The 22,997-nt window shown below is 36.4% G+C and overlaps 1 protein-coding gene across 7 annotated transcripts in view; it reads right to left on the reverse strand.

Annotated features, from left to right (window-relative positions):
• The window catches only part of Ipcef1 (interaction protein for cytohesin exchange factors 1), a 155,490-nt gene that overhangs the window by 80,394 nt on the left and 52,099 nt on the right, over nt 1-22,997 (reverse strand). Inside the window, exon 2 of one of the 7 annotated variants that reach the window (XM_048800162.1) lies at nt 20,180-20,247. The exons of 5 other annotated variants lie outside the window; for them this stretch is intronic. The gene's annotated coding sequence lies outside the window, so the exon portion shown is untranslated. Of the gene's footprint in view, nt 1-20,179; nt 20,248-22,997 lie in introns of those variants that run through there. One more of the 7 variants, XM_048800185.1, reaches the window with a different exon arrangement.

Consider the following 22,997-nt stretch of genomic DNA (forward strand, 5'->3'; position numbering starts at 1 on the left):
AATAAGGGCAATTCATTAAATAGCTACTTATTCAGAACTCAATAAACCAACTACTTAAAATTGAGTTCACAAAGTAAGACAAAGTTTCATCTGCACATTTGTCAGTATTTTTTAAGCCCACAAATAAGACATGATTTAATACAACTAATGTTACTTTTTTTCTTTTTCAGAAGTGAAACTATTTTTCTTTTCATAATAAACAATATGGAATTAATTGGCCATTGCTATTATTCAATTTCAAAAATGTAACCAACCCCCGTCTCAGAAGTCCCAACCGTGATACCAAGATGAGCGTTTTGTGATGTATTGCACTTTGTAGTGGATTACCTGAAACACAAAACACTCTGTGGTTTCAAGAAAAGCAAATGAAAACAAAAGGAAAAAACTCCTCAGATTTTTCAGACTTTGACAAGCAAGAAACTTGTCAAAGATCCACAAGCCACTGAAACTCTCCCAAAAGCAGAGACCATTTTTACTTCTTTCCAGTGACACCACAAATACATACCATGCTCCATTTCTCATACCAATGGTCCCCTATTTTTGAATAATGTAAAAAATGACATATTTATATTCCACAGATGTGAATAACGCATTTATTTGCGAAATGCAAAGGAGAAAACAAAAGCTAGTAAGTTCAATTACTTAATTTACAACTTATTTATTTTTGAAAAACCACTAATACCTAAATTTTAAAAAACACATCATCAGCTGTAAGCATCTGAAAATGTCTGTAATAAGCACTTAATATGTAAGAATCACAATATAGAGAGAGTTCTTACACACCAGTAAGAAAATAATAAGCAAACTAACAGAAGAATAAGAGCAAGAAAACTCAAAAACTAAAACCACAACTAATACTTAACCATTAGTAGTAAAACAAATACGAAATTAAGCCACATGATTCTATTTTTAATATTCAAGATGGCAAAAAAAATGTAAGTGATAGAACCAAGTTCAGTGGAGATTGGGGCATGTTGGAAAGAATCTTCTCATGTTTTGGGATGTCAACATATTTCAGCCTTTCTGGAGGGCAATTTAAGTTTATAACATTGATTATGACAACTGTAATCAATTGTCACTGAGCTAATCCTTCACTAGGTGCCATGAACTGTGCTAAACATAACCAGACCAAACGTGCAAGGAGTTTTGCAACATGTGGTTGATTTAAAACGAAATTTAAAAATACATATAGAGTGATCCTATCCATTTTGTGTCATAAAAATACAGCTTTACACACACACATTCATACACTAATGCACTGGGAGAAAGCGAAAGTCTGAATATATTTCCAGAAAAATGTCTATAGTAATTATCTATGGGAATTGAAATAACCAGAAAATTATCATTATTATTTTGGGGGGAATACCAGAGATTGGACTCAGGGGCACTTGACCACTGAGCCACATCCCCAGCCCTATTTTGTATTTTATTTAGAGACAGGGTCTCACTGAGTTGCTTAGTGCCTCATTTTTGCTGATGCTGGCTTTGAACTCGTGATTCTCCGGCCTCAGCCTCCCAAGCTGCTAGCATTACAGGCATGCGCCACCATGCCCAGCAGTAAAGTATTTTTATTCCCCTATGTATTTATTTTCTACAATAAACTGTTATTTGTTTTTTGTTTTGGTGCCAATTTTTTAAAAATGTGTTTTATTATGAAATACAGTATGTTCTCAAATGTAACATGCACTGGAGCATTTTTTTTCTGTGTCTTCATACATATACTTTGGATAATGATATCCATCACATTCAACCATCATTAATTACCCCCTGCCCCTTCCCATTCCCTCCCACCCCTCTGCCCTATCTAGAGTTTGTCTGTTCCTCCCATGCTCCCTCTCCCTATCCCACTATGAATCAGCCTCCTTATATCAAAGAAAACATTCGGCATTTGTTTTTTTTGGTGGGGGGGATTGGCTAACTTCACTTAGTATTATCTTCTTTAACTCCATCCATTTACCTCCAAATGCCATGATTTTATTCTCTTTTATTGCTGAGTAAAATTCTATCATGTATATATACCACCTATTTTTATCCATTCATCTATTGAAGGGCATCTAGGTTGGTTCCATATTTTAGCTATTGTGAATTGTGCTGATAAGCTGTTATTTGTAAAACAAAATATGCAGGTAGAACTACACAAATATTTTATTGACTCTATAGTAAAGAATTGAGAGAATATATTGTATTATAAGCAAAAGCTAGATTGAATTCCGTAGCACTTTTAGGTAAAGAAGGAAATATATTGTAGAAGTTATGGGTAGACATTTTGGATTGAACCAGACTGAACTTAAATCTCAGTTTGGCAACTTACTAATTATATGATGTGTTGGGCAAGGAACTGATATTGGAGGCCTAAGGATACCCATCGGTGAAATGGGGATAAGGCAAGAGCCTCCTCACTGATGTGGCAGCTTCCCTCTGACCCAGAGTAATGCTGTTTCAATGACCACCTGACTGTGCATCTGCAATGATCACTGATATTGAGACAAACACCAAAATCGTGAAGATCTGTGACAAGGGAGCCTCGGTGCCATCTGCCTATGATTCCCCTCCATCCCTTTCTTGGATTGTTTGTGTGTCCATCTCCCTATCTCCCTGACCTACCTGCCTTTTTAACAATTTCTGTATGTATTTCTCTTATTCTCAGAATGCTGTGCATGCTTTTCCTCTGCAGTTCTGCCCAAGATGGCATATAACATCCAGTCTTCCAATCCTCTGATTAAATGTCAGTCAAGAAAACTTTCCCTGAACCTTGTGAGATCAATCTCCTTTTATTCATAGAGGTTCCCGTCACTGCAAGGAATGATTAACTGTGCATTTGGTTCTTTACTCTCTGGCTCCCCACTGTAATATAACGTAACATAGCATACCTGTGTCTCATCTTGTTCACATTTCCTGCTATATCTCCACTCTATGTACACAAGGTGATTCAATAGATATTTTTTGGGTAAGTGAAGTAAATGGACAAACAATACAATCACTAAGCTATAATATTCCATAAAGGGAGCCTATAAATGCTGAATTTTTGTTTTCTGGAATATTATCATCATGGAGAGCCCATCAGAAATTCCCTTCCCGGTCTGCAGGGTGTGGAAATGAAACCATGTTGATACCACACTTCCTTTCGTCAAAGAGTAAATGAGCTATCACTGGCCTGGGGAAAGCTGAATGGAGACACCTAGGAACAGTCGTGCCTTTGCATATGCTATCTTTGAGCATCATCTACTTATTGACTTTGGGACTTTGGTACTCTATCCCTTGAAGTAGTTGACATATATGAAATCTAAAATGTCACCAAATGATTCAGAGATCTTTGGGGCAGAAGAATCACCAAATAACCCAAGTTCAACTCTTGCTTCTCCTCTTTCATATTGAACACATGCTCTGAGGGAAATGGGAGTAAACTGGTGGTCATGAAGAACATTTGATTGTTGTCTGGACAAGGAGAACTGTATCAGCTAATCCAGTTATAAGGCATATGGTATCCATATGTTGATAAGTTAAATAAATAGTTCCAAGGCTTTGATGAAAATATATTTGTAAAGCACAAAATAAAAGCTGTTAATGAAAAGATAATAGGTCTAACAAAAGTATTTTGAAAGTAGTTATTTTTCAGTCTTCCCAACCTTTATGAGAATATGAGTCTAAGTAAGATAAATGCCTATAAAGAGCTAAAGAATTAAAGAAAGAAGAGTTGTTTGATACGCTTGATAAAGAATTTTGGATTACCAGAAATTTGAAAAATTCTGAATAAGAGCCTAATGGGAGTGTGAGAAAACACCTTTTCAAATCAAAAGACTTCTAATTCTTTACTTTCAAACAATTAAAGAAAATACTATTTGAATTGTTGGTTATTAAAGGAAATAGTTTTGATGGATGACCATGTTATTTAGCATATAATCAAATGGAGTTTTAAGAGGGCTCCATCCCAACAGATTTACTTTTATAAAAACTATTTCTAGTTCCTTACATAATAAATACCAGCAATAGGATTGCAATTCATTTTGAACTCCCATTTTAGCAATAACTAGTAGTCATCCATGGGTGTGCTCCATAATTAGGGAGAAAGTCTCATCTATGCCATTAAGTAATGCATTTTAAGTAAAAATATTTATTTCTTATATTGACTATTTTGGGTCAAAATGTGTAGCATATTTGTGTTAAGTTATGTAACAGTAATATAACAACTCACTCAAAGGGAAATGACTTTACTTGAAAAATTATGTCACCAAAAACTGTTACAATTATATATTTCAATTTAAATATGTATTATTTAATTTAACATATGTGTATGGTAAAATTATCAATAGAAATTTTCCATGCATAAAAATTTTATACAATACAATTAAAATCCTAGTGATAGTGGAATAAAAATTTAAGTTCTAGGACAAAAGAGAACAATGTAAAATTTACAAGTCCTAAAATGATTACTTAAAAAAAAATAATGAAACTTTTCAAATCTCTGTGGTGTTTATATGGTACAAGTAAACTTCAGGATTTACATTAAGCCTGAAACCACATCTTTATCAACTACACGTATATTGAAAACCTTAGGTGACAGTTAAAGTATAAGAGGGCACATAGAGCTTCCAGGCTATTTTATGGGTATACAACCAAGAAATATGTTTTAAAGCTACTGGACTAAAGCACATAGATTAGAGACCAACAGATTTAAGTTTGAATTCCAACTCAGCCACTTGTTAAATGTGGAAACTTATGAGAATTACTTACTTTCTCTGAAATGTCTTGTCTGTTAAACAGAAATAATAATAATCAGCATACAGGGTTTTTGTGAAAACTAAATGAAGTATCCCACAGAAAACGTTCAGGGCACAGTATGCGCTCGATAACCGGTAGCAGTTACCTCGAATGGAAGCAATTGCCTTGAAAGAGCTTTGTTATACAAACTATTCATCCTAATGGAATTAGTACAACTGAGGGCTTTGAGCAAGAATAAAAACAGGTTTCATCAAATAAAATAGTTTTCACTCTTCGAGTCTGATTCAACCCCCTAGCTGGATCTTCCAGCAACATTTTTGGTGTCTTGTTTATGGGAATTATTTGTTTATGGGAATTATTTTCTCAATCATATTTATGAGAAATATATATATTTGGGGGGGGGGGTACCAGTGATTGAACTCAGGGGCACTCAACCACTGAGCCACATTCCCAGCCTATTTTTGTCTAAAATAAAAATAATTTTATTTGTCTAAAATAAAATTTTAGAGACAGGGTCTCACTGAGCTGCTTAGCACCTTGTTGTTACTGAGGCTAGCTTTGAACTTGAGATCCTCCTGCCTCCCTAGTCACTGGGATTATAGGCATGTGCCCCCTGGCCTGGCAATAATTATCTTTTTAAAAGAACAATTCCTTAATACACAGCAGCATGAGGCATAGATGAATCAACGGGGTCATTTGTAGTTTCAAGGTTTGTGAAATGAAATTCAAACAATTTCCGACATATCTGCAACCAAACAGCAGAGAACATATTTAATTATCAAATGAATGATGAAGTTAACTGTAAAGAGATCTTTCTTCATCTAAACTAATGAAGAATCATTCCACTTTGTTTTAGGCAGAAAATACACACTTCTTAAACCAAGTACAATTTTAGGAACTGTTTGGTAAGTTAAGTCAGAAATATAGACTTTGGTCCTAATCCTTTTAAAACCAGAAAACAAAACAAGAACATCACATGCAACAAATCCTCTATTGACAAAGAAGGCTAGTACCACTGGTATTGTTTCAGAAGTAAGAAAAATAATTTCTTTAAAGAAATGTATAGGTTCAACTAATCTAAAAGCAACTGTTCTGGTCACTCCCTATTGGACATATTGTCTGGAATGATGTAGCACCATAAACACAGTGCCCAACATTATAAAAGGTTTTTTTTTTAAGACTATAGTGATTTATATATAATTTTCCAATTGAAATAAAATAGGGGGTTTATTCTCTTTTGTCCAGAGCCTTAAGTAAAAACAACTTAATTCTGAACTAAAATTTTAAACCTCACAGATTAATTCTTAACTTGCTTATCCTCTAAATCTACAATAGCGTTAACAAGATATTATCTGAGCAGCAAGAAAGCCGAAACAATGTGCATTAGGTTAGAGCCAAAGAGGAAATAGGAAACATTGGTCATCCTTGGGACAGAAGTCTGGGTCATAAAAAAGCATTTTGTATGGCAGCTAATGGGCACACTTAGCTGGGCAATAGGAGCTATTCATAAGCAAGCATCTGCTGCTAAATCATAGTCCACTGCAACAATGTCATGGGAAGCAGAAGAGAAAATTCATCTTGGCTAAAAGCAAAGGACGTGAAATAATCCATTCGTTTTGCCAATTAGCAGGGGATTTGTCTTGTCGGGGCAGAGTAGGAGAGAAGGAAGCAAATGCAAGATGACCTCTCCTTTGTGGGAGCACAATGATGGATGGTTTGGGGGTTGTGACTTTCTCCAGAGAATTTCTGAAGGTAAAAATGATCCTACCCAAATTATTTCAAGCTTTTTTCTTTTTTAATACAAGCTCTGACATTCTGGTTTCAGACCACTTTTTCCATTTGCTTTAGAAAATTATCTTCCCTATTATCTTTTCCTTTGATTTGCTGCATTTCTTTCCTGCTCTCCTCTTCCACAATGAATTGACAGATGGTTTTAAGAACCATAATTTTTTTTAAACAGAAAAACTGTGATTCTTAAAATTACTTTATTTTCCACACATTAAAATCCTGGAATAAATCATCTGAGGAGATTGGCAGGCCCCTTCCTTCCTTCTCCTCCATGCATTCCCACCAAAGCTGTCAGTCCTGACAACCAAGGCTCAGACACACGGAATCCACAAATCTGAAGGAAATAAAAGCCCTCTTTCAGTCAGTGTCAATCTTTGCTCCCAGCTAACATTTTACCATAGTAACAACCAGATGGTAAACTGCAAGAGAGCTCAGTCTGCCTCTTTATCCCCTGGAAGAACCAACCAGATGCAAATGGCTATTGGCCTTGCCTCTCTGGGAGGCATGAAGCTCCTCTAAGTTGCTCAGCCACAGATGTTTGTTACCCTGCTGCAGACTTCCAGATCCCAGAGCTTCTAAGATTGTGCTCTGTACCCATAGCACACACTTAGGTTGGAGCAAGGGGACCTGCTACAGGCTGCATGCACCCCAGCAGATGCTTCTCCAAGCACCCTGGTGCAAGCTTCCCAGATTCTGGCCTGGGAAGACACACTCTCTTCACCACACAGGGGGTCAACCAGTAATCCAAAGAACACTGAGACTCATTCTCTTGGGGTTGGTTTTATCCCAAGCTTGTCTTAAATTCCATGGCATCGGCTGGTGTAGAATGGTTCCTGTTGGCCCTCCAAAATGGGACTGGCAAACTGACTTTCTGTGACTCAAATTTTTAATAAGGAAGGGGTCCCACAAAACTTATTCACATTCACACAAACACATATACACATACACCCACACCTGTATGAAAACAAGGGGAAGCCTTGGTTTACCAATGCAAATAAAACCTGTTGTTACATCTGTCTCCTCCTACACTAGATTCAGACCCAAGGAACTTCTGGGAGCCAGTTATTTTAAAATCCAAACTTAGCGTTTAGGTCCAATTTTAAGGGATTTGTGAGGAAAACCCAGGCAATGTCCTGAAATAGTTATGCCTCAAACTCTACATCATGTAAGGAATGGGGTATAAAGTCACAGGAGGTGTTGGTAGACTATAAGAAAGGTATCAGTTATTAGGCCCATTCCATTTGGCCCCATATGCATAACCTGGCTTCTACCAGATTTCTCCCAGGTTTACACAAAGTAACATCATGTGATGGTGAAGCCTGTGGGGGCAACACGAGATGTAGTGCTCCAAGATAGCCAGACAAGTGTGGCAGTTGATGGTCCTGACCTTTCTGCAATTTGCATGCCTCAGTTTCTCCATATAAATAATAATCATATTTTATCTACACAGAAAAGAGTGTTTTTCTCCTTAGTGAAGTTGGACAGTGTATACACTGCTCTCAGGCAGCCAACCACTTTAATTCAGCCTTGCCAAGCAATGTTTGACTCAACACTTTTTCCACTAAAGTGAGTTGCTATCGCTCATGTAGCAGGGGCCTCTGCAGCAGGACCCTCCCTGGCTGGAATGAGGCCAAAAAAAATAATAATTATTATAAAAGCTTCCAGCAGTTTGCACACACTGCTCTGAAGTTGGGGCCAAATTTCTTTTGTCTGGCTAGCTCTTTCCTAGAAATTTCACTTTAATGGGCTTTAGGATTTTGCAAAGGTAGTATCCAAGGCCTCGTCAGACAGGTAGAGACCATGAGGAGCTAAACTACTGTGCACAACCAGGAGGAAGGCTACCTTTATCAAGAGTCCCTTAAAATGAGTGACTGCAAGCCGTTTTGAGTCTTCCCAACAACTCTGGAATGTAACACTACCTACAGTTTTAGAGAAGAAGAAACCAACATACTGAGCAGGTAGACTAATGACACATCAAGCAAATTATAAAGTGAGAATTTGAATTCAAATCTTCAAACTCCAAGCCCAGGGTTCTTTGATCAACAACAGTGCTCTTACTAAAAATAATTTTTACTTTCCTACTTCTTCATAACAGCAGGCTTAATTTTGCTGCCAACAATAAATATATAGAATGTATAAATCCAATAATTCTTATAGATCATCTGGGTCACCCATACAGTAGGCATCTAATATATACCTGTTGACTTGTACTGACCCTGTCTCAACTTTTGTACAAAAGTGGGTAGGACTTTTGCCAAACAGTTCAGAAGGAACCTCACGTGACTTGCAGTTATTATTTGGATGATCAAAGAGTTACATGTGGAGTCACAGATCGCCTGCTGCTGATATGAAGTGTCTGATCAGCCAGATATAGAGCTCCCAGAAAAAGGCTCTGGAAAGTCAAAGGCAACTGGTTCTAGAAGTGCGCATCCTTGCTGAAGCTGCATTCAGAAGTAACAGGGGGATGGCCTCCTGTTTGGAATCTGCATAGGACCAGCTACTGAACAAGGTTCCCATCACTGTCACCTGCTATCAACATGGAGGGGAATGGGGACCTCAATTTTGCATCTGTTGGCAATTGTGGGCTAGTGTCTCCTAAGTTTCCAAAGCAAGAGTGACAGATGTAGCCAAGACACGGCCTTTGATTCTTTAAGAAGAACTGTTCTGAAGTCATTCGTAAGTACTTCCAAAATTGAGGCATTTTTTTTTTTTAATACAATCCACATTATCTAATGCCTTCAGGGTAGATGGGCTTTCTCTGGAATCATAACGTGTATGCAAAGAGACACCTAGTGGAAAAGCCCGTGAGTACAACGTGAGCTTCAGACAGGATTCAAACATCATTCTGGTTCTGCAATTTACCATTCATTGGATATTAATAGAGCATTTTTTAAAAACTACTAGAATCATAAATCCAGACGTCTAAATTTTACAAAAGAACATTTTGTGTTTATTTCTCAAGGAAGTGTTTGCTCTTTTATCTGTTTTTCTTTCCCTCTAATTAGACTATCTTACTGAATGAGGTCCTGAGAAGGAATATAAAAACCACAGAGCAGATTGTCCCTGGCAGGTAAGCCACTTAGCTCACCTTCCCCTGATCATGGGTGTTTATTTTTTTGTTTCCACCTCTTCAGAGACTTGGCACGTGAGACTTTCCATCTGTCTCTGGGTTGTTTAATTCTGGCTTTAAAATAGGTAAAGTCAAAGACTTTTTCTAGACAGCTTCCTGTGGTCTGCCAGCTTCCTGTGTCCACCCACTCCCCATCACACGCCTGCTTTTCACTTGCCCCTCCGTCACACTGCACCCCCACACAGACACACCTTCAGCTTCACACGCCTCTCGCTCTCTGCCCTGGATGACTTCATCTAACCCAAGAGGAAAAGCCTGTCTCGCAAGAGAGGCCTCAGCTGATTTTTTTCCTCTTCCCCATAATGTTACAATCAGGTTATGTCAAAAGTTTAGATTCAAAGTTTTGGGTTTTTTTATTGAAATATGTTTAATTGCAATTGACATGACCTCATGCATGCAAGCCTATACAATTTTATTTTTAGTTATTTATTTATGTATTTTGAGACTGGGTCTTGCTATGTTACCCAGGCTGGCCCCAAACTCATGAGCTTCAGCGATCCTTCTGCCTCAGCCTACGGAGTAGCGAGGACTACAGGTATGCGCCACCACGCCTGGCTTGGCTCAGAGGACCTTAGATCTGAAAGAACACGTGTTCTAATAGAAGCCTGATTAAAATGTACAAGTCCACGTACTCTGTGGCTGCCAAGCTATAAAGAGCCTATCCCTGGGACAGCCCCAGGAGAATGGGACATCCTGTGCAACAGAAGCCCAGGGCTCCAAACAAGTGGATGGGAAAATGATCTTGGAATTAGTTGTTCCATTTCCAGCCACCCAGCCAAAGCCACATGGATCAAAGATGACAGCCAAGCCAAGCCCTTCCCAAATTCCCGACATGGGCAAAACAAGTCCATCCTTTGCCTTTCTCACTAAGCAACGAGGTCCTTTTTTCCTCCATCTCATATGTGATGGTCATATGTTGAGACCTTTTCCTTGGAAACTAGGAATAAGCCAAAGATGCTCATTATCATTCAACAACATTGATCAGAAGTAGTGGTTAGGATAACAATAAGAGCTAGGATGATTAAAAGGAAGAAATTAGGACTACCAGTGTTTTCAAATGATTACAGTGTGGTTTTACATGTGGAATCTATATAGGATTTATTAAAATTAGGCAGGTGGACGTAAGAGATTCCTAGATATTAGACTAATATGTTAAAAACTAGCAACATTCTATAGATGAGCAATAGAAAGTTTAAAAATGAAATTTCTAAGTGAATGCATATATAACAACATCATAAATTTTAAATTTATGAATGGATCTCAAAAAGGATGTGTAAGTCTTCCATGAAGAAATCTATAAATCACTGAAAGAAACTAAAGAAAGCTCAACTAAATTGAAGGATATGTCATATTCATTAATCAGAAAGCAATATTTTAAAAATATTACATAGAGGTTTTTCTTTTCTGTTAATTTTATTATCCTATGGTCATACGAATATTATTCTACCCTTTCTTCCAGAGCCTCTCTTGTTTTGACTTCCATATTAGATCTATAATCTACTTGGAATTGATTTTTTATTATGGTTTTAAATAATGATCAATTCATTTTTAAATGAATAACCAATTATCTCAGTGTCATTTAATAAATACATTGTCATTTCTCCTCTGACCCTCACCTTGAAGGAAATGCTTGATAAGTTGAACACACCAAAATTAAGAATTTCCATTCACCAAAAGACAATATTTGGGATTGTTAAAGAGAGGGAGTGAGAAAAGATATGTGCAATGCCTGTAACTTGCAGAAGGTCAGGTACCCAGAATATATAAAGAACTCCTGCAAATCAATAAGAAACAGGCCCGGGGGAATGAAATGAAACCCTGATAGACATTTCCCAAAGGGATAATCAATTATCCAATACACACATGAAAAGGTGCTTTCATGAACAGAGAAATGCAAGGCAAGACTACAATTACACACCCACTGAACAGTGAGATTTTAAAGACAGACAACACCAAGTACAGGCAAGGGTAAAGACCAATGAAAACTCTCCAACACTGCTAGCAGGGAACTATTTGAGGAAAGTGTCCTCATCTGGTAAAGTTTATTGCATATGTAGCTTATCACTCAATAAACTTTACTCTTACACTCTGAAAACATGTATAAGAACGTATGTAGTAGCTTCATTAAAAATAACCAGAATGCTAAAAAGCACCCCAATGTCCATCAACAGGAAAATGAAGGAATGAACTGTGATATAGTCATACAATAAAAAAGAAAACAGAAATAAAGAAAGGAAAAGTTCCTTGTATCCATAGTGACAGAACATGAAGAGAAAGAAGGCAGAAACAAAAGAATATAAAGTGCATGATCTCATTTATAAAATAATAAAACAGGCCAACAAGGTCACAGTGTTCAGGGAGGTGTACTTGAGTCATAAAGTACAAGTGACTGTAAGGATGACTTGGTGACCACAAGTGGCAGGAGGGTGGTCAGCTGTGGGGCGACTATCAGAAGGAGCATGGAGGGGAGTCAGGGGTTCCAGCACATTCAGTAGTAGTGGCCAGGGTCAATGCTTATGATCAACCACAGGCTGTTCAAGATTGGTTCACGCACTCCTCTCTGTGTGGCGTATTTCACAATAAACGTGATTTTAAAAAGGAAGAACTAGCAACATCATCTAAAAGAGGAAACACAGAAAACCAAAGGATATGGGAGGTAAAAAATGGAAAGATGGAAACAGATACTCAAGCAGACACACACCCAAAGAAAGCTGTGATGACAATTTTCAATACCTAAAAAAAACATATACATTATACACACACACACACACACACACACACAACACACACATACTCTCACAATGGAGAAAGAAGATGTCAAACAGTGTTTATAAAAATAAAGCCTGAAAATATAGCTTTCATAGACATAGGACAAGTTGTCTTAAAATACATTAAGTAACCATGACTCAGAACTGGAGAGGGATTTAAAGAACTCAGCAATCGTAGAATATTTCCTTCAGAAATTCATAACTGAGCAGACTATAAGAGAGATGCAAATGAGCCAAATGACACAAATTAGTAAATTAAGACTATTGAACACATAGAACTCCATACTTGAAAAACAGAATACACACTCATTTCCAGCACACATGAAATATATATGGTGTGTGTGTGTGTATATATATACACACACATATGCATATATATACTATAAATATTTGTTATATATAATACATATATGTGTGTTACACACACACAAACACACTTACTATACTATGAAGGAAGTCAAAAAAATCCACACACTCAATTTAACAGAGATTATGTTCTCTGACTACAATGCATGAATTACATAAATTAATAATGAGAGTTTGGCTTTAAAAAGTCTAATTGTCTAGACTTACACTAAAAAAAACTCATATCTTGCACTAATTAAAAATTTGAATTGAAAAGTAAATGAAATGGGAAATTCTTAGAATCTCTCATCATTAAAAACACATTTCAAAAATTTTAGGGACACAACTGAAGCATTTTAGGGGGAAATTTATGCTTCTAATATACTTATCAAAAACAAAAAAGAATAAAAACAAATAAGCAAAAATCTCAACACACAAAATAAGAACATAAAAAACACCAAATCTAAAGAAATAGTAATGATAATAAAGACAGAAATCAATGAAGAAATCTATGAAGAAGATTAATAAAGCCAAAAGCTATTTCTCTGGGAAATTTTAATAAAAATAAAATAGAATTCTAGCAAGATTGACAAGAGGGAAAATGTTAGATACAAATAAAATTTTCCAGGTTACAGCTATTACCCTGACAATTATTCAACCTGTAATTGTTAACTTCAGAACTTCATTTTGTGGCAGCTAAATGGTTAAAAGTAATCTAATAATAATATAGAGAGGTTGCCTGATAATCCGTCTTGCAAACTTGCCTTCTTTTTAAAAAATTTTTTAATTTGTTTTAATTAGTTATACATGACAGTAGAATGCATTTATGCACTTTGATATACTACACACAAATGGGATATAATATCTCATTTTTCTGAGTGTACATGTTGCAGAATCATATTGATCATGTAGTCATTTATATACAAACAGTAATCATGTCTGTTTCATTCTGCGCTTTCCTATCCCCACATCCCCTCCCTTCCCCTCCCATTATTTCCCTCTACCTAATCTAAGGTAATGCTATTCTGCCCTAGTGCCTCCCCCACCCGCCTTATTGTAAATTAGCATCTGCATATTAGAGAAAACATTCAGCCTTTGGTTTTATGGGATTGGCTTATTTCACTTAGCATATATTCTCCAACTCCAACCATTTTCTGGCATATGCCATAATTTCACTCTTCTTTAAAGCTGAGCAATATTCCATTGAGTATATATATATATACTACATTTTCTTTATTCATTCATCTATTGAGGGACACCTAAGTTGGTCCCATAGTCTAGCTATTGTGACTTCAGCTGCTATAAACATTGATGTGGCTATGTCACTATAGTATGCTGATTTTAGGTCCTTTGGGTATAAACCAAAGAGTGAGATAGCTGAGCCAAATGGTGGTTCCATTCCCAGTTTTCTGAGGAATCTCCATACTGCTTTCCATAGTGGTTGCAACAATTTGTAGTCCCACCAGCAATGTCTGAGTGTACCTTTTTCCCCCACATCCTCACCAACATTTATTGTCGCCTGTATTCTTGATGATTGCCATTCTGACAGGAGTGACATGAAATCTTACAGTAGTTTTGATTTGCATTTCTCTAATTGCTAGATGTTGAACACTTTTTCATATATTTGTTGATCAATTGTATTTCTTCTTCTGTGAAGTGTCTGTTCAATTCCTTATCCCATTTATTGATGGCATTTTTTTTTGGTGTTAAGTTTTTTTTTAGTTCTTTATATATCCTAGAGATTAATGCTTTATCAGAGGTGCATGTGGTGAAAATTTTCTCCCAATATGTAGGCTCTCTCCTCATGTTATTAATGACATTCTTCATAGAAATAGAAAAAGCAATCATGAAATTTATTTGAAAAAATAAGAGACACAGAATAGCTAAAGCAATCCTTAGCAAGAAAAGTGAAGCAGGAGGCAGATCTTAAACTATACTAGAGAGCTACAGTAACAAAAACAACATGGTAATTGGCACCAAAATAGATTTGTAGACCAATGGTACAGAATAGAGGACACAGAGACAAATCCACATAAATACAGTTATCTCATACTAGACAAGGATGCCAAAAATATTCACTGGAGAAAAGATAGCCTATTCAACAAATGGTGCTGACAAAACTGGAAATCCATATGTAGCAAAATGAAATTAAACCTCTATCTCACACCCTGCACAAAAATCAACTCAAAGTGGAGACCCTGCACCTAATAGAAGAAAAAATAGACCCAAATCTGCACTACGTTGGTCTTGGATCTGACTTCCTTAACAAGACTCCTAAAGCGCAAGAAGTAAAATCAAGAATCAATAAATAGGATGGATTCTAATAAAAACTTGCCTTCTTAAAAAATAATAAATAAAATATTCTTTATCAAGTTCCAACTTATTTTTTTCATATGCTCATCAATGGAAGTTTAAAAAAAAATCTAGATGAAATTAGAAAAAAATTATTCAGGAAGTCAAAGAAAATTATTTATCTCATGATTTTTCCAGGTATAATTACATAACATTTAAAATGCATCATGACATATTAGAATAATTGTATATACCCAAAATTGAAGTGGGGAAAAGACTAGCTTGGATCTGGACTGTTCCCTAAAGTCTTATGTATTCTCTGGGCAGCGATGCTGCAGGGCAATGATTGGATCATGAGGGCTCTGACCTCCTCAGTGGATTAATCCATCAATGGCTGAATCAACTACTGGGAGATGGGGCCGACTTGGAGTAAAGAGGTCACTGGGGCAAGCCCTGGAAGGGTTTATCTATCTTCCTCTCCCTCCCACCCCCGCTCTCTTTCTCAACTGCCGTAAGCTGAGCAGTTTCCTCCACCACACTTTTCTGCCAGGATACTTTGCCTCAGCTCAGTCCCCCAAGATGGACTGAGACCTCTGAAACTCGGAGCAAAAATAAGTATGTCTGCCTCCAAGTTGGTATTTTGATCACATTGATGAAAACTGACCAACATAGGATGAAGAAAATACTATCTCCAAAGACACAAGAATGACATCCGTTTTCTCATGCAACATGGAGTGGGAAAGAACAAGCAAGATGGTGGAACTTGCATCAAGTCACATCCCTGAGTGACTATGTGGAGCAGTGTCCTCCTCCTTGTTAGCCAGCACTGAATATAAAGAGTGTGAATAACAAATAAAAGTTTGCTGTGTTAAGTCCCTGAGATTTTTCAGTTAATTTCAACATAGCCTCACTGAACCTAACAGAGCTCTTGGTGCCTCATTAACTATTAACAAAAATCTTTCCTAAACTTATTTAAGTTCTGCTTCAATTTTTTCTCTATAAACCAACATGTACCCAAGGTAGTTAGTTCCCTGTTTTAATACTTTATTTGGGAGGTGATTTTATTAGAAAAGACATTGCTATCTCCACTGAGCATGAGAAATTAAATGAAAATGTTCAACAAGTAATTTTGCGCTCTCAAAATCTTGTCCTTCTTCTGCCCCTTTTCCTCGATGTCCACAAAAATAAGTGCAGAAATTGTTCTATTTATGTGTGGATATAACCTCAAAAAATTTTTGAGATTCTCATCTAATACCTCTTCATTCTTAGAATCAGGTTCTACCCCTTATAAAGCTATATCCATATTTTTGAACCAAAGCATGAGAAAGAATGAATTTGTTAACTAAAAAAGTCATAACTCAAAGTTTATCCTGCCTCCAGATAATTTGAGAAGCCTGCAGACTGTTTTCCAGCAATGTTCTCTATAGAAGTATGCCTTCAGCTGGACACGTCTTGCTTTGTTGACCCAGATGTCCCCATTCCTCCTCACATTGTCACATTCTGTGAACAAAATTATGTGCCTTCCAGAAGAAAACATATGTGGTCATCTATTCCTTTACTGCCAGCTCACAGCATCTTAACATGGAGTGTATTTTAAAATGAGCCAAGAAATCCTTGGAGTCTAAGTCATTTCCCTATTAGAGGTAGGAGACTTGGCCTCACAGACCTTTGCAGGAGCCAAAGCTCATTGACACCCTGAGTCCCTTGGCAACACAAGTCATAACTAAGCAGGTCTTACAACACAACTTTATAGACACAGCAAGGGGGAAAAAACGAACAAGAAAACATAACCTTGTATTCAAAATGCACTCCCATAAAACTCCGTAGTACTCACTGGCCAGCAGGGATATGTCAAAATAATTTGACAAGCATTCCATACTTAAGAATTCTGTGAAGAACTCAAAATAATCATGGGGCCAGAATTTTAAGCACATAGGCATGAGAACTAAATATGCACCGTTTGCTCTCACTACATAGACTTAGACTGAGAGCAGCACCGTCCTTCACAGTTGCTTAATGACATGGTAAGACAAAAACTGTTGATATGCTTTTGTATCAAACTGGAGGATATTTTACCATCCTGGTAGCTCCCTCCAGACTTTCTCTTAGGTAAACAGATGGCCTTACTAAACACACACACAAACACCTCGTGACAAGCCCCTTTGCTGCAAGACCTGGGGTCTAGAGATGTCTAAATGTGTGCAGAATGTCCTGGGTGAAGCAATGGGAGGCAGACGGGACCAGGAGCCCGGGAAACGAGGACAGCAAAATGATGGAAGGAGCGAGACCTGCTGTGCTGGTTTAAGTGGAAAACCCAGAAAAGTCTGAGCTTTGTGCAGGCTGACTTCAGGTGGAACCCAGCCAGCACCAAGGGACACCTCAAGAAGTAAGTAGGAAATGCCCAGAGTCATTGCAGATGCACGCCACTCTTACAGGCCAGAAACTTCAGGAACCTGGTCCAGTGTACACAAGCCTGCAAAAGACACCAGTGCCCCAGCTGAGAATGATATTCACCGCCATCATCAGTAGCATTTGTTAAGTACCTAATTATGTACATGGTTCTAACAGCTTTATTTGTATTAACTCACTAAATCCTTGCACCTGCTTTAGAAGGTACTATGACCATCTCCACTGAACAAGTGAAGAAAATCACTCACCTAAAGGTCAGATAATGTGCTCCAGAACACACAGCCAGTAAGCGTATCAAAGACGGGTTCAAACTCAAGCCCTCTGGATTTAAAGTTTGCCTTCTTCACCGTCATGCTATGTCTTTGACTGTTTCCAAGGTAAAGATTTCTATAATTAACAAAATTAAATGATCTGATTTTGTCATTGGTGATAGAGGCAGGTATCATCTCATGTGAGTGTCGTTTTGCTTTACAAAAGACTACATGGTTCATCTAACTCAGTCCTGCAATCAATGCAGAGTTCCCTTGTAACACTTTTTTTTTTAACAAGTGAGGCTCATACAAGAGACCTTTTGTGATGGGGAAGCCCCTGATCTGAATTTTACTCAAAAAAGTCCTTGAAAACTTTTGAAGATGGCAACCCCACCCCCAGCCCGTCGCCAGTTTTGTCAATACTTTAGAGGACCAGTTTTGTGAACTATCAATGAAAAGCATAAGTATGAAAAGCATCACTTAAAATTACACAACAAAACATCAGACTACATGGCAATATATGAAGTATTCTTCACCAAAGACACCAAAGTGGAAATCTTATTGACTGTTTCATTAAACAATTTGTCTTTTCTGTACACATGTTGAGACAATAAGATTTATATATTTGAAGACAACTGAGTAACAAAGGTATGTACCAAAACTCATCTTTGTGTCAATGAGTTAGACAAGCAGGATAATAGGTTTCAATAACTACAGAAGGAAAAAGAGAGCAACAGTCACCCAAATGCAAGATGGTGGCTAATGATGGGTCATGAGTAGCAATGTTTCAAGACTGCATTAACACAACTCCAAGTGGTGCAAACCGCATACTGTGGAAAATAGTGACTATGATCATTACTGTCCAGCTCACAGAAAAATAATAGCATTTAAATTAATAGACTAATATTTTCTGAACAATTACCAGAATTTTAATTATATCCATGGGGTCACAAAAGGAGGTGCTCTTGATAGATAGCTGTTTTAAAAAAATGCTTTCTTTTGCATTCCTCAGCAAGATTAGAATTGTGTTCCATCTTTCAAAAAGAATTCAACCAAAGAAGAGATGGACATTCCAGACAGGGGGTAAGACATTTTAAAGTCATTTTATGAATACACAATTAAAGGAATTATGAGAAGAATTGCACAAGAGTTCACAGAGCTCCAGTCTTGCCTAGATTGTGAAATATGAACTTGAAAGGCAGGAATATCTTAAGATTATTTAATTTCCACCATTTGACCCAGTTATCCCACTCCTTGGTTTATGCCCAAAGGATTTAAAATCAGCATACTGCAGTGACACAGCCACATCAATGATTGCAGTAGCTCAATTCACAATAGTCAAACTATGAAACCAACCTAAGTGCCCTTCAACAGAAGAATGGATAAAGAAAATGTGTTATATATACTCAATGGAATATTACTCAGCCTTAAAGAAGAATGAACTATGCATTTACTGGTAAATGGATGGAGCTGGAGAATGTCATGCTAAGCAAAATAAGCCTGTCCCAAAGAACCAAAGGCCAAATGCTTTCTCTGATATGTGGATGCTAATACACAATTAGGGTGGGGGGCTAGGGAAGAATAGAGGTACTTTGATTTAGACAGGAGAAAAGTAAAGGGAGGGGAGGGGTATGGGAGTAGGAAGAAATGAATTGGACATTATGCATATATGATTACATGACCAGTGTAACTCCACATCATGTACAACCAGAAAAATGAGAAATTATACTTCATTTATGTATGCTGCATCAAAGTGCATTCAACTGTCATGTATAAGTAATTAGAACAAATTTTTTAAATCTATTTTAAAAAGGTTGTTCAATCTTATATTGTAACCATTGAATATAAATATTTTATTTTTATTATTAATAAACTTAAATCAGTAAAATGCCTCATTTCTACAGCATTTGATTAACATTTGGGCATCTAAACACACTACTGCTTATGAAACAAGAGTCCTCACATATGGTACTCTAACAGTTATTATGCTCCTCAACCTAAAGGGAGCATAAGAAAATCAATCCATAAATACATAAATTGCCTTACTACACAATTCTCCCACTGAAAAATCACCATAATCAAGAATCCATTTTCAAGGGAAATTCAGAGAACAAAATACAGTTGTTAATTTATCAATACTATTAACTTCCTTCTGCATAGATCCTTGCCCAGGGATAAACATACTCAGGCAATTCTAATTTGGTTCATAAATGAAAAGAACAAAATGGAGCTCAAGGTTTTTGGGTTATAAATGTCACTAAAAGAAAGACACTAGTATGGCAATATGTAAATCAATGGATGTGTAACTGATGTGATTCTGCAATCTGTGTATGGGGTGAAGGTGGGAGTTCATAACCCACTTGAATCAAAGTGTGGAATATGATATGTCAAGAAATTTGTAATGTTTTGAACAACCAACAATAAAAAATTAAAAAAAAAAAAGAAAGACTAGTTTCAAAGACTTTTCAATTACATACCAAAAAGTCATGGACTTCCTAGGTCCAGTTCCTATGAACCTCCTAGGTCCACTTCTGCTGTCTCTGATCTATGTAAGAAAAAGACAACAAAAGTTTTCATGAGATTTCAGCCTGGACTCTGATTGAGTCCAGACTGAAAACCATAATTTTGCCACATCAACCCCAAGAACAGGCAACAAAATAGTACATTTATCAAAGTGGTAACTACCCTGTGTCTCTCCCATGGGATGAGATAGAAAGTTCTATCCCAGGGAAGAAGATGTAAGTACTAAATTATCAGGAAACAAAACTGAACGCTTTCTGAAAGATAAAGTGAAAATTATGTTCCAATTTTGTACACACCCCCAGATGCATTTTTTATTTTACTTTAAAAGATGCACACATGAATTTAGAGTTCCCATGTGTTTTCCTAGAATTTTGCCAGTGGAAAAATATTTCAAATTAGTACTAATAATCCCACGTTTTACCTAGCCACATATTTTAGACATACAGATTCTTCTTTTTATAAACCTGTACATTTGTATATCATGGTTTAAAAAGTGTGGGAAAGGACATATTTAAAGATCTGTGTTTAATAACTCAACTGGTTTGAGTATTTGGTTTAACTTTTTAAATTTCTCCCCAATTTTTTATTATGAAAATGTTCAAAACTACAAAAGGAAAAATCTTGTAGAAATAGTTAACAATGAACACCTAGATAGTCTCACCTAGATTCTCAAAATCATTAATGTTTTACCACATTTGCTTTATCACTCTTTGTGTGTATGTGTGTGTGTATGTATGTGTGTGTGTGTGTGTGTGTATAGCTGGACCATTTGAGATTGTGAATATAAAGATCCCTCCCTTCCTAAGAAAAATTGTCCTATCATAGTTATACAATAATGATCACAATCAGAAATTTTTATGTATTTATTTATTCATTTTGGTACCAGGAGTTGAGCACAGAAGCACTCTACAAGTGAGTTACATCCCCAGATGGTTTTATGTTTTATTTGGGATACTAAGTTGCCAAGGCTGACCTTGAACTTGCCTAAGCCTTCCAAGCTGCTGGGATTGCAGACATGTACCACCATGCTCTGCATAATCAAAAAAAATTATTAAATCAATTTTAAAATTTTAAAACAATTACCTCAGATATACAGTGCAAATTTCCCTAATAGTCTCAGTAAGGTAAATTTTGGTCTGGAATATTTATTATATTTTACTTTAAATCCAGGATCCAATCAAGTATCATCAATTTTACATAGAGTCTTCCTTTGGTATTCATGGGGGATTGGTTCTAGGACCCCCAAGAATGCCAAAATTCATGATACTCAAGGCCCTTATTATAAAATGGTGTAGTGTTTGCATATGACGTCCTCCATAGCTTTAAATCATCTGTTGGTATTATACTCACTACAACATGAATGCTATATAAATAGGTCTTATACTACTTTGTTTAGGGAACATGACAAGAAAAAAATGTTTGTACATGTCCAGTACAGAACACTGTTTTCTGAATATTTTTGATCCCAGGTTGTGGAACATATGGCTGCAGAGAGTCAACTGTGTTTTTATGTGTCTATTGTTTCTTGTTGTCTTTGGCAATAGACATCTTTTAGAGTCAAGACTGGTTGCTTTGCACAATGTCCCTCATTCTGGGTGTGTCCAGTTGTTCCCTCACAATTAGAACTAGAGTAACATTTTGGGCAAAGGTACCCACATGTTGAAATGCTTCCCTTTCCTTCATACATTTTAAAAAAACACATAATGTATTCTATTAATATTTCATTTCAATCACTAAATAACTAAATAGAAATAGCATTCTATGAAATAAATTTAGTCACAGTTTGCAATTTATAAAATGCTTTTAATATGAATGAATATATTTAATTTCTACTACCATCCAATGAAGTAGGTAGTTTTTAAATTATCCTTCCTTTTTTAATAGAAATATATACAAATTCATATAACCAGCAGGTTTATTTCTGTGCCCAATATTTAGGTATAGAAACCCTGTGAATATCATGCTATAGTAAGAAGCCTTCTATTTTAATGCTAAATAAATTTAGATCTTTTTTCTCTTTGGCAACCTGTACTCCTCATTGTCCAGATTTTGTGAACTTAACCATTCTTATTTTGTTGTGTTAAATTACAAGATGATATTATGCTCTATCTAAATATTTTCCAACTATAATAATTTGAAATTACAATAGTTAAACCAGAAACAATGCAAAAGTAAATAAAGTGTTAGCTGCATCAAATGTCAGGTAATTGGCTTTTTCTTTGTGTTTGTCTTTGTACCTGGTGTAACTAACAATACCCCAGCTCTCCCTTTTTCCCCCAAAAAAGATCTTACATCATCATTTCTTCCTACTTCCCAACAACCTTTTCCAATCCTAATGTTGTTTAGTTTAAGGTCAAGTCAAGGAAAATTTGGGAATCTGTGTTTGTAACTTGAGACACAGCCAATAATATGAATCTCTAAGTAGACATTGCAGCTACAAAGACACAAACAGATCTCCTCGTCCTATAGGACTAGATTCTAAGAGAGTAAAAGCCAGACAACATTTGCAGTAATACTGAAATTTAAAAAGCAATACCACCCAGTCCAGGGAAGGATACTGCAGATGCTTATCTGGGTAGGATTAGACTCAGATTTACTATCTAAATCACTTTGAGTTTGGAAAGATCTTAAAGAAAATAGCATGCAATTTTCCACTGATAAAATCCACTTTACCACGTCCGGAAAGCCTCAAATAAGATGACAGATCAAGATCCATTTACTCTTCCATCCGTGCACAATTTTCTTAACACTCAGTGATTTCAATAGCTCATT

Source organism: Marmota marmota, unplaced genomic scaffold, assembly GCF_001458135.2.
Source record: "Marmota marmota marmota unplaced genomic scaffold, marMar, whole genome shotgun sequence".
Classification (NCBI taxonomy): Eukaryota; Metazoa; Chordata; class Mammalia; order Rodentia; family Sciuridae; genus Marmota; species Marmota marmota.